Source organism: Cryptomeria japonica, chromosome 6 (genome assembly GCF_030272615.1).
Source record: "Cryptomeria japonica chromosome 6, Sugi_1.0, whole genome shotgun sequence".
Taxonomy (NCBI): Eukaryota; Viridiplantae; Streptophyta; class Pinopsida; order Cupressales; family Cupressaceae; genus Cryptomeria; species Cryptomeria japonica.
In genome coordinates this window covers 541,670,250-541,688,691 of record NC_081410.1, presented here as the reverse complement: position 1 = coordinate 541,688,691, position 18,442 = coordinate 541,670,250, and positions in this window count along the sequence as shown.

Genomic DNA, 18,442 nt, shown 5'->3' with positions numbered 1-18,442 from the left:
AACCAACACAAGGACACTCAAGCAAGAACCAATCACAAGATAGCACAAATAGAAAACTCCCAGAGGCGCACAAATCAACATGACATAAATACATCTCAAGCAAAGGACACATTTAGGAGCAGAGTGTCATTACATGCTATCCTCCCTCATAATATTGCCAATACACAACTCTTCATGCCATAACCCCGATAGACATGTGGAGGCATTTCTACCCATGAGAGAATCAAGGGAGATTTGACTTACTGTCTTCGTGGCCTTCTCATGCCTATCCTAAAACATCCTCCCTAGGAATCAGCCATGAGGCTCAAACTATTAATTATCTTGTTTAAATGAGATCTAATTACCCATTCCAATTAATTCATTATTAATGTTATCACTTGTTTAAAACAAAGGAAAACCACCATGTGCCCTGGCAGTCTAGACTTCATGCATCCTTACTAGGAATCCTCATGCAAGCCTATCTCTCATGACTCCGGTCATCACATGGAAGCTCACTCCCCCTACCATGCTCCAAAACAACAATAGAAAAGAGGCTCCAATTCAAATTCCAAGAAGAGATCCATAACTTCATCAGGCAGCCCATCAACACCTAAAAACATGCAAGGAAAAACCATAGCTAAAGAGCGCAAAGGGCTTAAATCCATTATAATGCAAAATGAGCCTCAAAGTGGAAATCCATATCATATAAGAAAATATTCCATCAATAAAATATATCAATTATGTTGTCTCCACAACAATATCACCTTGTTGTCTCCACAGCATTAATATCTTGTTGTCTCCATAGCAATACCATTTTTCCATTGCAACATCTCAATATAAGAAAAGATTCAAATCTTCAACAATAAATAAACCAAGACTATTCCAGCATATAAAACATAAAATCGCATCAAACTAATAAATAACAATAGCAGGAAAATATCTGCAAAAATCCCAAAAAGCCTCTGGAATGAAACCAAACTCGAGAATCCAAATCTGACTGAAAAATAGTGAAAACACCAAAGATGGGCAGAATAGCGCTTTCGCATTGAAGTTTAGCACTTTTGCATTACAGGTTAGCACTTATGCATTTCAAGGTAGTACCTGTGTTAAATAGTTTAGTGTCTGTGCAGATAAGGACGGTGCTTTTACATAAAGGACAACACATATACATTGAAGGACAACGCAAATGAAACAATAGACAATGCAAATGCATAAAAGGACAACACAAATGAATGAAAAGACAGTGCAAATGTAGAATCAGTGCTTTTGCATAAATAGGACAGAAAACATAGAACTTTTAGCAGAGATTAAAAATCAAACTTGAAACATAAGGCTTCGAAAAACATATGCATAGAGTCACCCAGAACAATAGATTTAAAGGGCATAAATGAAATAAACAATAACCACTTAAAAGCCAACATTCAATCAAAAATCCATTCACGACACAAGCTCACAAAAACAACAGAAGACTCGCCAATTCTAGAAATATAAATATTTCCCATAAACTATAGAATAAAATCTTGCAACAAATTTATTCCTTCATATATATCCTTCCATACTATACAAACTATAGATTCATTTCCTCAAGCACACACATTCAATCTGCAACCACGGAGCATACAGGAAACTGTAAAACAAAATACAAAAGAAGAATACATCTCCAACCTACAACCCATGTGATGGAAGAAGCTGAAGAAGAGCTCCCCAAATCCAAAAGCCAAAACCAACAAGCTCCAGCAACAATCCAAGACAAAACCCAAAAGAAAATCTTGCAGAGAATATTTTGCAAAAGAAGAAGCCAACCCCAAAAACTTCACGGGAAAGAAAATAAAAAGCCAAACAATAACCAAAAACCCTAGCCTCAATCTCGGCCAATCAAAATATTCCAATCTATAATATATTTTACCAACCCCACCATATAATATAATTTTACCTCCCTTTTCAAATTCAACCAATAAGAGAAGAGGGTAAGTAAGATAAATATAAATCATGCTTTTACAATTAGGTGGGAATGTTTTATCATTTTATTATAAAGTGTATTTATACAACCCACTTAATATAAAAGTCAACTAATAAATAAAACATGAGCCACAATTAAATAAATCAAATGGGGAAATTAAATTAAATAAACCAAAGGCTCATAAATGAATTAAAGAACCAAATAAATATTAAACCATAGGCGATTAAATAAATAAATAAATAGATAAACAAATAAACAATTAAATACCAATAAAAGGTCAAATCACAAATAAATATAAAACCACAACATAAGCTAAACAATAAATATTAAATAAATATTAAATCATCATTAAAATAAATAAATTTATAAATAAATATCAAATAATTAAATACCCAAAAAAGCAAGAATCCAATAAATTAAATTAAACATTAGATAACCAAATAATCAAATCACTATTAATCAAAATAATTAAAATAAACATTATTAACTATTTAATCTCAAGAGATAACAACATGGGAGAAGCGGGAGCGGGAGCTCAAATTTCAAATTTCCAGCAAGGCGGGAACCCTGGTTCCAATGGTGAGAGCGGCCAGATCAATGGTGCTAGTCCTATTGATGATAAGGACAAGCCCCCAGACTTCCTAGTTCCTGTTGCTGACTCACAGTCTGATGGTACTCTATTTGCCGTGACAGCGGATTCTTCTGGGCATCTAGGGGAAGGGTCCAATGGGGAGCCCATGCCACTAGTTGACCCCGTGGATAGCGGGAGGGAGGGGAAAAAATGGTCTTCCCTTTTTGGATCTAGACTAACTGGTAAATCCTCCCTTCCTCCTGTTAAGAACATTTCTGACCCTTCTGGTGGTAAGTTTGCTATCTCCATCCCTGACCAAGTTCTGGACCATAATATCAACAGTATGTCGAACTCCTTGGTAGGGAAATTTATGGGTATGTGCCCAAACATTGAAGTTGTTAGGGCCTTTGTTAAACAAAAATGGGCCCTTAAAGGAAATGTTGAGGTCTCAGCACTACCCAAAGGTCTTTTGTCTTTCTCTTTTTTGTGCGAAGAAGATAAGGTTAAGATCTTGTGCGGGAGTCCCTGGATGGTGGGAAAGACAGCCCTGGTTCTAAGAAAATGGCATCCAAAATTAAACATGAATGATTCTCTTCTGGCACAGGTTCCAGTTTGGATAAAGCTCCCAGGATTGCCTCTTGAGTATTGGGCAGAAAGCATCTTCTCTAGAATAGCAAGTTCTTTTGGTGAGTTGCTCTCTATAGACCTAGTCACTGCTTCAAAAAGAAGATTAACCCATGCAAGGTTCTGTGTTGGAGTAGCCCCTGAGGCAGATATGCCAGAACAGATTGATCTAGTTTCAAAACTGGGAACCTGGAAGCAACATATAGAATATGAAACTATTCCTTTTGCATGTTTCCACTGTAAAAAGGTAGGTCATTGGGCAAAATCTTGCCCAAAAAAGAAAAAAGCAGAGCCTAAACAGTTAAAACCTCAGATTGAAAGCCAGAATATGCCAGAGAAATGGGTGTGGCAAGTTAAAAACACAGAAAATAAGGAAGAAAATTCCAATTGCTTTTCTCCTTTGGGGGAACAGAAGGAAGCCTCAAACTCTATCTTCAGTCCCACGGTACAGGAAGCAGATAGAAATGAAACAAAAAAAGCTAGTCCCATAAGAACAACTCAGAAAAAGGATTTGAACGATCGGAATGATCCTCCAAAAGCGAAAGATGAAGTGGTTGATGACACATATGAAAACAAGGTAGTGGAAGTTAGAGACTATCAACCTGAGGAAGGTGAGATCCCAGATCCACAAGTTGAAAGGACAGACTCTTTTGTAGCCATACCTAGTTTTGAAATTCAAGAAGCCCAAAAGTGTACAATTTTGGGATTGAGTCTTTCGGATTCGGATCAGAACTCAAGAGCAGCAAACATTATTTCAACTGAGTCCAGAACTCCTAAATGGGGTAATGAAGATGAAATTTCCAAAATCCTCATCAATTCGGAAGCGGCTCCTATGTCAAAAATGGAATGGAAGTAGCCTAAACATAGGAGTAAGAAAGCAGCAACACCCTCGACATCCCTGATTAGGAAATCCAGCATAATAGCTCAAGTTGATGTGGCATATGTCTCCTCTTCCCCAGGACAACCCTCTGACCACAAAGTTAGAGATATGGAGGCTAGCAAGAACATAGCAGATGGAACTCAAAAAACTCTCAAGGAGCTGGGAATTGGTAAGTAGCTATGAAGATAATTTCTTGGAACATAAGGGGTCTAAACAATCCCCATAAACATGATATTATTAGGAATATGATAAGAGATAGCAATCCTGACATTTTTCTTATTCAAGAAACCAAAATGAGTAGAGAAAAAGTTGAATCTTTGAAGTTCTTCAAAAATGGTAATATTAGTGGGGGAAGTTCTGAGGGTGCTTCTGGAGGCATTGCAACCATCTGGAATCTTAACACTATTAAAGGCCAGGTCATTAATCAGGAAAGTAATTTTTCTTGTATTAAATTTGAGCATCTTAAAGATGGTTTTTCATGGGTTCTCACAAACATTTATGCTCCTAATACCTTAAAGGCTAGAAACTCTTTTTGGAAAAGGATTAGACAGGCTAGGGAAAGTTTCAAAAATCTTAGTTGGATGATTATGGGGGATTTCAATACACCTTTGAAAGAGGAGGAAAAATTTGGAGGCAGTCCTCCTCAACTGGAAAGTAGGATGGCCCTCATGGATTTCATTTATTCCCAAGCTCTTAATGATTTGGAGATACAGGGTTGTAATTTCACTTGGACAAATAGAAGAAATGGTAATGACCTTATTCAAGTGCACCTTGACTGAACTCTTATTTCTGATGATTGGTACAGTCAGTATTTTTGTTCTTTGTCTACACATATTCAGGTTGGTTCTGATCACTTTCCAATCACCTTCAATGTTGATCTGATCAATAGAAGGAAAAACTATCCCTTTAGATTTGAAAAAATGTGGACCCTTCACCCCGACATTAAAAAATATATTCAAAAATGGTGGAGTTTCCAAGTGGAGGGAATGGAAATGTTCAAAGTTGTTAAGAAGCTCAAAAGTGTGAAGGACAACATTCGAATATGGAATAAGAACAGCGTTGGGAATATATTTGAGGCTAAGAGTAAAATTCAAGAAAACCTTAAAGAAATACAGGACCAGATCCAAAAGGATGGTTTCAGCACTGTTTCTATTGCTGAGGAGAATGAGATTCTTAAGAAATACCATGACATTATTGCTAAAGAGGAAATGTTCTGGAAGCAGAGATTGAGATGCATTTGGCTCAAGGAAGGGGACAGGAATACAAGATTCTTCCATATGTCAACCATCAAACATAAAGCAGCCAATAGGATGAACAAGTTAGTTGTGGACAGTGGGGAGCTGGTCAAGGAAGATGAAATAAGGAATGAAGCTAAGAGGTATTTCTCGGACCTCCTAATGAGGGATCAAAGTCTGGATGCTGAAGCTCAGTCCTCTTTTCTTCAGAACATTCCTCGTCTCATTGATGCCCAAAATAATGTCTTTCTCTCTTCCATTCCTTCCATCTTAGAAATTAAAAATGTTGTTTTCTCCTTTGATGGAAACAAATCTTCTGGTCCTGATGGTTTCCCAATGCTCTTTTTTCAAGAGTTTTGGGACATTATCGAGACTGATGTTGCTAATGGGGTTAAGGAATTCTTTGGGGCTAGAAAACTCTTGAAGGAAATCAATGGTACTTTTATTGCTCTCATCCCCAAGATTCAAGGTGTTGATTCTTTGGACAAGTTCAGACCTATTAGCCTCTGCAACTCCTTTTACAAGATCATATCTAAGGTCCTAACTTCTAGACTCTTGTCTATTCTCTCGGCTTTAATTAAACACCAGCAGAATGGGTTTGTTCCTGGAAGACAAATTCTTGATTCCATTATTACTATTCATGAGAATATTCACTCTCTTGTTAAAGCAAAGAAGCAGGGTCTCATCCTTAAGCTCGACCTCTCCAACGCCTATGATAGGGTTGACTGGTCTCTTCTTTAGAAAGTTCTCACTTCCTTTGGGTTTGCCCCAAGAGTTGTGGATCTTTTCTCCCAACTCACCACTTCTGTGTCCTTTGTTGTTCTTGTCAATGGTTCTCCTTCAACTTTTTTCCAAGCTTCGAGAGGTCTTAGGCAAGGAGATCCTATCTCCCCCATCCTTTTCATTATTATGGCAGAATGCTTTGGTCAGACCATGGAAAACTTGGTGCAGAAAGGATCCTTTAAGGGCCTCCAACCTTCTTCTGCTGACCTTATTTGTTCACACTAGTAGTTTGTTGATGATACAATAATTATGGGGGAATCAAGCATCTCAGAAGCTAAAGTTCTGAAGAGTACCTTGTGTAAATATGCTTCTACTACGGGGCAGGTTATTAATTGGGCCAAAAGTGATGTCTTTTTCATTAATACCCCAAAGAGAAGACAACAAAGGATCAACAGAATTCTAGAGTGTAAGATTGCTAACCTTCCTGCTACCTACCTTGGTCTCCCCATGGGGATTGCCCCTCCCGACTCCTAATGGAGTTCGCTGGTTGATAAATTTCACAAAAAACCTGCAAGTTGGAAAGGGGCTCTCTTAAGTCAAGATGGTAAGCCCCTTCTCCTTAAGGCTACTCTTCAAAGTATCCCCATTTATGCTCTTAGCCTATTCAGAATTCCAGTCAAGTACGCTGAAGCTATTGAGAAAATTCAAAGAAGATTCCTATGGTCTGGGGTTGAGGAAAAGCAAAGAATGTCCTTGGTGGCATGGGATCAAGTCTGCAAGCCAAAAAGCAAAGGTGGTTTGGGGCTCAGGAGGATTCACACTTTAAATGAAGCTCTCTTGTCTAAACAAGCTTGGAGATGGTTTCACTCTGATTCTGAATGGTGCAAAATTTGGAGAAGTAAGTATTCTCTTCTATCCTCTTCTTTGTCTTCTTTTCTTAATTCGGATCTTAGCATAAATGGATCCCATATCTAGAACCATGTTTCTAAATGTAAAGATGTGATTGCTAAAGATGTGACATGGAAACTTGGAAATGGCAGAAAAGTTAGATTCTGGGAGGATCCCTAGCTTTTTGACAAACCCCTTATGGATTTCTATGAGTGGGCTTCCCATGCCCCCTCCTGTATTGGCTCTTTTGGTACCTTAGTGGCAGATTACTGGGATGGGAACAACTGGCAAAACATTGATAGTATTCATCCCATTCTCTCTAAGCTCAAAACCCAATTGTCTGCTATTTGGCTAAATAAGGAGGAGGATTCCCTGATCTGGAAATATAACCCCAAAGGTATTTTTACTGTGTCTTCAATGTATTGTATCCTTTCCCCCTCCCCTCCTATGAATCCCTTCTGGTCTAAAGCTTGGTTAAAAGGTCTCACTCCCAAAATCAATTTGTTCTTCTGGACTATTCTCCAAAATAAGATCCTTACTGTTGACAACCTTAAATGCAGAGGTTTTGCCCTTCCAAATAGCTGTGTGTTGTGTTTTCAAGAGGAAGAGTCAGTGGACCATCTTGCCCTCCACTGCTCTTTCTCAACCTCTATTTGGGAAAGCTTCCTCAAGAGCTTTAGTATAGCTTGGGTGTTTCCCAGTAACATCGGAGATTTGTTCTCTTCCTGGCAAATTCATTGGACCAACTCTTTTCTAAGAAGTATGTGGCAGCTCTCTCTTCCACACATTTTGTGGGGTCTTTGGAAGGAAAGAAACAACTGAATATTCAGGGATGTGTCCTTAAATCAAGACATTATTTTTTAGAAAATTCAAAGGGCTATTAAGGAAAATATGGGAACCATGGAGGTCTCTTGTTACTCTAACAACTCCTTGGAGTCAAACATCTTAAGAGCTTGGAATATGAAGATCACTAATGGTCATAATCTCAGCTGCAATAAAAGGCTTGAAGTTAAATGGCAAACCCCTCCCCAAGGTTGGCTCAAAATCAATTTTGATGGAGCAACCAAAGGAAACACAGGTCCCTCGGGCTGTGGAGCTATTCTTAGAGACTACAGAGGCATTTGCAAAGGTATGATTGTTGTCCCTATTGGCACTCAAACCAATCATAAAGCGAAAGCTATGGCAGCCCTTCAAGGCATTATTCTAGCCAAAAATTGGAACTGTCCCTATCTCTGGATAGAAGGGGACTCCAATAATATAATTAAGTGTCTCAATGGGACCTCAAAGCCCTCTTGGTTGATTCACAATATAATTTTTTCTGCTATTGAAATCATTAGAACCTTCAAAAAATGCCACATATACCATATCTATCAGGAGGGCAATTGTTCTGTTGATTGGGCTGCAAACGTGGCGGTTAAGAATGAGACTATTACCATGTGGATAGGTGAGAGTGGTCTCCCTAAAGATGTCAGAGAAATCATAATTAATGAAAGATATCGAAGTACCCCAAAGACTCTTGATTGACAGGGCAATTATGATAAGTATTGAAGTAAGCACTTCGAGTTACTTCTATAATGAGGTAATTACTCATTATAACATCAAAGCTAGTAGAACATGTTTTATAACCCATCAGATCATTAATGCTACACACACTTTCTGGGTTTTTGTTTTAACTCCGAAAAGCTCTCTGTTTCACCAGTTCTGTAATCTAAACTTGGCTATGAGAAACGACACCATGGGCGGAAATAAGAGAAGATATGAGCCAAGCAATTGCAAGGAGTGGAAATAGAAAGAAGAGGTGTGGGAAATTTTGCAGAAGGGTGGTCTTTTGAGCTTCATTGAGAGACTCCATGTTCGTGATGGAAAGATAACTAGCTTCTTCTGCAAAAATTGGAAGAAGGGCATGCTTAAAATGGGCGATCAACTAGTGGAATTGATGAAGATTTAATCTCAAAAGGGGGGGCTGCAACTTCTACAGAGATAGGAAGGTCAGCAGGGAAGCCATTGAAAGGTACCCGGTCACTGAGAAAGAGAAGAAAAGACTCGTAAAGTTGAGTAAAACCTATTACCCGCCTAGGGCTTTTGCAAAACCCTGGCGGGAAATTCTCTTTGTTTTAATGAGGTATATAACTCTAGATGGTAGGTTTACAAAAGTATATGGGTATCATTTTGTCCTGTTAAATCATTTTAGGCATAATGATAAGGTGAATTTCCCTTACTTCTTGCTTTGTTCTATGAATGCCTCCCTAAAAGCTTACAAAGAAAATCCTCAGGGTGATACTGCAATGCACCAGGGACTTATGGTCCTCATTTATGACCATTTAAAGGCCAGTAAAATCAACCGGATGTAGCTCTCTATGGATTCGGGAGAAGAAATGTCTAATTCTGATTTCTCAGAGGAGGAGGAATCAGACAATGATTCCTAGACTGATAATGAGGAAAGCTCTGATGACTCAGAGTATGAGAGTAGTAAGAAGAGGAAATCAAGACCCTCTTCTTCTAAGAGCAAAAAACCTCAAAGCAAACCCTTGATTAGTTTTTCTTTAGAAGAAGAGTACTCTGATTTCCCTAAGGAGAAGAAGAACCCTAAGGGGGTGCTGAAGTAAAAAAGTAAGAACCAAGTCCAGACCAGGAAGAAGCAAAAGAAAACAGAGGAGACTGGCAAAGATCCAGAGGAGACCGACAAGGAACCGGAAGATGACAAGCAAACAAGGACCCTGGAAGCTGAACACAACCTGGAAATGGAGACTATGGAGGAGACTCTCAGGGCCGCTAACACTATTTATGCCCTCCATATCTCTAAAGATGAACAGATAACCCCTGGTAAAGTGACTCCCTCTCCTAGCCCTCCTCCCGAGGCCTTGAATGGTTTTATGAAAACCATAGAATGGCTTATTGATGGGAATAAGAAAACTACAGATGAGTACAAAAAACTCTGCAATACAGTCCTGATCCTAGAGACCATTAACATTGGAGAGGGGAACACTATGGCCGATTATATCAAGGATCTAAAGAACACAATTGCTAAAGCGGAAGACATCAGAGATGCCTTTAATCCCCAGTTTGAGAAAATTGAAAAGGAGATACAGGACAGAAAAACCCTGGAGGAAACTAGTGAAAAATGCTCTCGGACACAGTCGCCAAAGTGGACAAGATAGAGGAGTGCCTCAAGAACATTGCGGAGCAGAGCCTCATCATTCTGAAAATCTCAGCCAACAACACCCATACCCTCATCAGCAAGCTTGATGACAAAAAGGAAACCCAGGAAATTGACCTGGATGCAGAAGGAACAGGGGAAGCCCAAGGTCCCAGAACCCGCACCCGTGGGAAGAGGAAGGAAAAGAAAGTGAATAAGGACCTGGAGGAGCTAAAAGCAGTTGGGGCGACCTATGATGAGTTGGTGACAAAGGCAAAGGATCTGCTAAAGAAAATTACTATGTAGTGTCTCCTTGGGTTCTTTGTTATTTTTTGTTGTTTAGCTATTTTTTTTGTTTGTTGGTCTTTTGACCAATCGCTTTGTATGTGGACTCTGTTTTCTCAGCTTTCTTTCTAACTATGTTGTAATGGTTTCGGGTCCTTAAAACCTGTTTTTCAATCAATCAGAACTATTTAATCTCACATCATTAATCAATCAACCTCAACATAATAGGATTAACCAACCAATACTAACATACTCACAACACAGGAGAAACCAAGCTTACTAACTGACACGGCGAATTGCGCCCAGACGCAGACGACTCACAGTGAACAACTTAGACCTAGAGTATATATATATATTATAATATGCAAGGGTTAGAGAATCATAATGACACATCCCACTCGCAATGAGTGATGTGGCATTGTCTCTATCCCAAAGACAATCATACAACAATCAAACACACCATAAGTTTAACTCATCATAGATAATCATTAAGTATGGTCAGTACATCAAAACATCATCAAGTGCATGATTAGTATAATTCATGATTATAATACAACATGTAAAATCCATCAACACTTATGCTCATCAAATCCCATGATCAATATAGTCTTTCGATAATATATCGCATAATAAATATATAGTGTCTAATAAATCACATGATCAATAAGGATAGTATCAACATCATATAAATCATCTAAAACAACCTATGCCAAATAATGTCTATCACGCATGAATTAAAAGTCAACTCTAGTCAAAACAAGACAAGTCAAGGGTGGACCCTACAAGAGGAGGGGGAGGATTATGGCATACCATTATGAAGACCTACCTCTCGAGAATGTATATCATCATTACCAACCCCTTTTACTGACATATCGAGTCAACATGAGCATGGAGGAAAAAACAGAGCTACTGCTACTATGGCCCCAACTACAGTACATACAAAAAGTATTTGAGACTTCTTTAGTTGATTTAGAGTGGTGATAGGCTAGGTAGGAATATATATGTGTGTTTATCTAATATTGAATTTCTCTACTATTATATTTGGTGCACAAAATAGTGTGACTTTGTCAGACACATAATCAAGCAGATAGTCTCATCCATGAGCACTTCGCAATTAGTGCGGACCAGTCTTAGCTCGCATAATAGTACAGGAAGACATGAGGACATCTTTTATCCATTGAGATGAGTTAGAGACTTTACAAGATGAGGTAGAGTGACAATGAGCCTTAGAGAAGCGACCACATTGGAAGAGCATGGAGCTTAGGGTAGAGACAATGAGACTTGGAGGTATTGTCAAGGGGATGGAAAGAAGGAGTTCCTTTAGGAGTCACTTTTGATTCATGGCATCCTACAAACATTCATCTATTCCACAGCCACCACCATGGCCAAGAGATGAGGGTTATGCTAGCCATCATGTGTAGGGTGATGAGATGTATATAATTGTACACCACATTTTATTTCAATGGTGACTTTTGTTGTAAATCTTGTATTGAAAGAGAGTGTAGATATATAATGATTATATTTTGAGAAGTTTTATATACTTGTTTTTTTAAAACAAAACATTTTTTTCTATTTCTTTGATCAAATGCAATAAATATGATGATGAACATGTATGTCTAATTTAATGCATGTGTGATTATTAAACAACCAATGTAGATTGCTTAATAAATGATACAATGATTAAATTGATACATGTGTGATTTAATTAAACAACTTAATAAGTGTTTAAATAAATGCAACAAGTGATGATTTAATGTACTCATGTCCAACTAAATGACGATATGATCTAGCTAAAATGTTTTCCAACTAAACACAACACGATCTAACCAACATGGTACATGAAATACAAAAATATATGCTAACATAGATTAATTGAATTTCTTAATCTATGAAAAGGAAACTAAAAAATGAATATAAGACAACCTAAAAGTTTGTCATAAATGAAGAAATATATGCAAAATAGAAAGATAACTATCTAATGTAACATGCTTTAAAGGTGAAAACGCTAGCATAGAATTTGGTAAATAAGAGAAATAAAAAAGAAACAACATTAAGCATAGTATCTACATAGGTGCATAGCATTGATGGGATCTTTAACAATCATACCTTCCATATCTTCTAGTTTGCAAGCACCTAAGTTGTAGACTTTAGTGATGATGTATGGTCTAAGCCAATTTGGACCAAACTTTCCTTTTTCACCTAGGAGAGTGTTCACATTGTGTTGATTCTCATAAAGCACCAAGTCAAAAACTAAGAAAGACCATTGAATAACTTTGTCGTTATATATTTACTACATATTCTTTTGAATAACTTTGTTGTTATATCTTTGTTACATAGTCTTAAATAAATTAGGGCAAGTATTTAACTTAATTCTTAGGTGTTAGGAGTCCTAGGTAATGAATGAATGACAAGTTTCTAAGTGACGAGGTGATGAATGGATGATAAGAGGACCTAAGTGACTATTGGAGAAATTAGGTGATGAAGGTGAAGGTGACAAATTATTTAGGTTTCTATAGGGGCCATGATCCAAAATTTGTTTCAAATCTTCAAGAGTGTATAAAATATATTTAATCTCCTCTTGAGGAAAATTTTGAATAGAAATATGTGAGAGTCCCATTCTTAGAATTATTTTTTTCTTAAGTACTAGTTAGCATTGTTTGGCATGCTTCCCATTCTCCAATTGGTTAACAAAGGTCTTATTTCCTATCATGGCATCTATAAGAGGGAGATTGTGTGCTAGAAAAATGGATACCTATATAGTTTTGAGTCAATTAATGCTCTTTTATAGAATAGTTATTACACTCTAGAAGAGGTGGATAATGAAGAGATGACTCTCAACACATATTTATAAATAATATATCTCTTGTAATGTTTGAATTATGATAAAACTCCCCCAAAATAATTCTATTTTAGATTCTTGATCGTAATTTTCAAGTCTAGACATTTTCTATTTACAAGAGGCTAAGATTTTTTATTTTTTATTATCACAACTTGTCATGACGCTTTTCTAATTATTTTTATATGTAACCATGAAGTATGTTTGAGTGGTGTTGTTACCTTTCTCTCTCCTATGTAGAATGATATATTAATTAACTATGGATGTGATCCCATCAACAAGGCATTGTTATATCTTTTTAATATTAGTAATCATTCCTTTGAATTTATCAATATTTATGCTTTGAATGATACTTTTGAGAGATCTACCCTCTAGAGTTTGCATTTCCAATTAAAATTCTATAACACTTTGATTCCATGTGAGGATTTTAGTATAATTTAAATAGCCTATGATAAATGTGAGACCTTACCTATGTAATAGACAATTAAAAAAAAGAGGCTTCAATATTTTTCATGCACAATAAAATGTGACATTTTGATTCTAGGATCTTAGATGTCAAGATAATATTGTGAAGTACCTTGAAGTACTTTTAGAGAAGAAATTAATTGAGTGTTTGGGTTTATCAATCTTTTTTTTTTTAGCATAATCATTGTTCTCATTTGCTAACTAATACTTGTTTCCAATGGAGCCTTGTCAAATGGTGTCCTTTTAAACCACAGTCCATGATAATTGGCATTAAATGTTTGTATAATCTATACCTCCATATCCAATCAATAAAAGTGGATGGATAATCTATATAATGATGGCAGTGCCTATAATTACTAGTTTCTTCACCTTTATAGTTGTCAATTACACCATTTTCATATTGAATCATATGAGACCACCTCAAAGATCCAATAAGATACCACTACTTTGGAAGAATAGCCTTTCAATTCAGCCATATACCTTACATTGGCCTAGCTCTATTGTTACTACTTATCAAGTTGCCATTAGTTTTGATATTCAAAGTCATACTATATACTCTAGTCGGTTAACACTATCAAATCATGCATTCGGTATACACAGAGAAGTCGGTATGCACAGTCTAGTCGGTTACAGAAGAAAGTAGTCACAGAACACAATACACACCAAGCTGTCTACTGAGTATCTTTTTATGTCTACTGAGCAGCAAAGATGACAAATCGAGTTGATATACACCGAGTGAAACATGTTACCAAATTCATTGAACCTGGACATGCATATGAAAATGTGTTACAAAATCGAGGCACATCTAACCGTTATCACATTGGAAATTGCACTAGAAGATTGTGTATGATTTTGAGATCAATCTAACCAATGAAATATTTTGTATAGTTATTCATTCGAGGAATCGTGTTTGTAAGATCGAAGCAATGAATTGGATCACCGTCTTAAGAGATCTATTTATACAACATGAGTTAAGAGTTAAAGGTGTGTGCATGAGTGTAAGAAGACTGTTACAGAGACACAAAGGTCACCGAGAAGGTTTTTAGAGAATAGTCAAAGAACAGAGTAAACAGAAGGGTTTACCGAGTTACTATATGGGATACCGAGGTATGCTATAAGCAAGGTAATCTATTCTAAGCACATAGAATCTGCTATAACATTTCAGATGTAAAGTTGCAGATATTTGTAATGATTTTATTGTAATATTGTGAAGTTGTAAGAGAAACCTTTAACAGGGTAAAAGACTCTAATCAAGTCTATAAATTGTAAAGCCTCTAACCAGGTGCAGCATTTAGATTAAATGTTGTAAAATCCTTTAGCAAGGTAGATCTAATAGATCTTGTTACTCCCAACAAGGTAAGCTATCAGAAATAGCTAATATGTAGCTCTAACCAAGCACTCTTTATTATTGTAGTAGTGAAGTTGTGGGTGCCATCCCCACCGCAGTTTTTCTCTCTAACCAAGAGTTTCTGCATGACCAAAATATATGTGTTATGGAGTGAATCATGTATGATTGTTATCTATTTGTTTTAACTTTATTTTATGTTACTACACTATTATGTTTATGCATAACAGTAAAGTTATTGTTCAAGAAAAGTTTTGGAGTACTGATTCACCCCTCCCCTCTCAATACATTAGCTTTCCATATTGGGCCTAACAATTGGTATCAGAGCTTGAATCTTGGAAAAGGGTGTAACTACCTAAAGAGAAAGATCTTATCAATGGAAGGCTACAAACAATCTTGGAGGATTGTGTATATACAAGAAGAGTTGGATCATGCAAATCAAGTGATTGCAGACATGCAAAGGCAAATACAAAAATCTCTGAAAGTAAGAAGAAGTTTATCTAATGACTTGTAGGATTCTCAAGAGTTAGTGGAACAAATTGAGACATCATCTAAGAACAGTATATCTGAATAGACTAAAGAAATGATTGGAGTATTGAAAGAAAAGAACAAAGCACTGGATGATCAACTAAAAGCAATGAAAAGAGAACATGAACATTTCAGCACACAAATGACTGAAAATCTAGATGCATTAAGAACAGCTGAGGATAAAACAAGAGATCTACAAAGAGAGAAACAACAACTTGAAGTCTTAGTATATGATAAAAATGATGAAATCATAAGGTTGACTGGGATTCAACAAAATATGACAGAACAACTAGGTTATGCACATCATGAAGCAATTCTGAAGAATGATGAAAATCAAGCATTGAAACTTGAAGTATCAAGGTTGACCGATGAACTTGAAACAATGAAGAAATCCAAAGAAACATTGAAGAAGAGCTATGAAGCATCAAAGATGTTGGATGAGCAATTGAATACAAGAAGACCCAACAGAGATGCAAGACTCGGTTACAAAGGAAAAGACTCTACCGAGAAAGGAATTCATACTACCGAGAGAGGAGAATCATCAAAGCAAGCTGGAAACAGGAATAGCATCAAAAGAAAGAAGTCTATTTTCTACTACTGTGGAAATCAAGGTCATACTGCCAACATGTGCCAAATCAGAAAAGGTAAGCAACCGAATGTCACTAAGTCCAATGGTTATTGTTACAATTGCAATAAATATGGTCACACATTTAATCAATGTAGGACAAAGTCTGTTAACAACAATCAGAAGGCAAAATACAAAGGGTTTTTGTAGAAACTGCAATAGATATGGACATAGTACTGAGAAGTGTTGGCTTAAGCAAAAGAACTACATGTGGTCTGCACACCGAGCAAACACTAGAGGTTACCGAACTTACACAGATCCTTACCGACAATATGCAGTAGTACCATGGGATTACAATACAAGGATATGGTGTGAATGTTGTGGAAGATATGGACATATTAGTGCTAACTATTTTATAAGGTTTGGAATGAACAACCGAAGATCATGGAGAAATCCTGGTATGGCATGTTTTCATTGTCACAAAGTTGGACACTTGGCTGGAGATTGTAGAGATCAACCTAGAGGAGACACTAAAGAAATAAAAGGCAAATTATAGATGATTTGGAAAAAGAAGGAAATTGTGTCAAATGAAGAAAGCACCTTACCTACCGAGTTAGGTGCACCTAGTCCAAATTAATCAGTAAAGGTATTAAGGGACTGCATTTTTTGAAGGTTAAAATCATAACAGTTCCTATTCTATTATGTACTAAATTCAAAATCTGCATAGTTAAGATGCATTAGTAAGTTTGAAATTCTATCAAAAGTACTTTACAGGAAACCTATCAAGTCGGTAAATAAAGGAAGCTTAGTTACTCGGTTAAAACAAAAATGAGAGTAAATCAGTTAAAAAGGAATCGAGTGCATTTAATGTTTTTGACCTAACCCACACGGAGCTTGATAAGGTATTTTGTGTACTTAAAAGTATTTTCACAGTCATTTTCATTCACCAAGTTTTCAAAAGAGCAGAGCAGAGCGATTCCAAGGTGATCAAAACCTCATTCAAAGCAAATCCAAGGTATTTACATCAAATATCAACATATTGTTAAGCTGGTTTACCGATCTTGTTGCCATTATTTGCTAAGTATAAAGCATCTCTCGTTTGGAATTCTGAAACCCTAAGGACTCTTTACTAGTTTTTTACCTGAAATCCTAAATGGCACCCAAGATCCAAGATCCCATAGTTGTCAAGAATGTAGAGAAGCCCTCACTGAAATACTCTTTGACTCCTAAAGTCGCCTCTAAACCGGATGACAAAACCGCCTTTTCACTCATCCGGGACAGAGTATTGTTAATTGAAGATGTGAGATTCTTCACCAAATGCCATGTTGAAGAACTTGGTCATGTTGAAATAAGGGACACCTATGATGAACTATGTACTGATGGTGTATTAAACAACAAGTATGAACACATCAAAATCAAAGGATTGACTGAAGCCCTAACCTATCCTCATGTGTTCAAACCCCAGTGGGTCAAGTTTGTCTTCAGCAGAGTTCATGATGATTTCATGTGGCTAGAAGAGCAACCATTTAAAATCACAAAGGAAATCATTCATGTGATCACCGGTTATCCTATCTATGATCATGCACGAGCTCAAAAGATGATATCATAGAAGGAATTGATCAGTTTAACCAGAGTAGAATCTGATTACAGAGGACTAAAATTGAACAATGTCACTGATGCAGAACTTAAGTTTTCCATTAGAGTAATTGGTTACTATTTCTTCCAATCAGCAAGGGAAAATAGTGTACCCTGTGCAGCAGTTGACATAGCTTATAAAATTGTGAAAAAGGGAATGAAAATTGACTTATGTGAAGTGTTACTGAAGAAACTGTTTGAGAATCTGAACACAATAAGGAAGCCAAAGAAGAACTTGGCAAATACACTAAAGTTTGGTTCACTTCTTGTATGCATGTTTTTCTACTTTGAAAAATTCTTTCCATTAGTCGGTAAAGTAGTCTGGGAGCTACACCGACCAATCACCCATCAAATTAATGACTTCATCAAGAAGCTAGGTGATAATTTCAATGATATAATGGATGATTACTTCAGTAAATTTCAAGAGAAAATGCACAACAGGTACCAAATTCCACCCCAGCTAGTGGAGAAATATAAAGATGACATATGCTTTGAGGTAGACACTGATTACTGTTATGTGAATGTTGTGGAACCAAGAACTCAATCTTTGCCACCTATGGGTTACGAGATTGACTTTGACATCACACAACAACAAATTGATGCATTTCTTACATTACCAAGGCATGCTACTGAGCTGAGGTATGGAACCTATGAAGAAGTGAAGGGAAAAGTAAAAATGAGCATTGCAGTACCCAAAGCTACAAGAAAAGCAACTAAGATGATAAAGGTTTTAATGGAGAAATTCGGAGAATATTCTTCCTCCACACCTGTCAAAGGCACTCTTGCC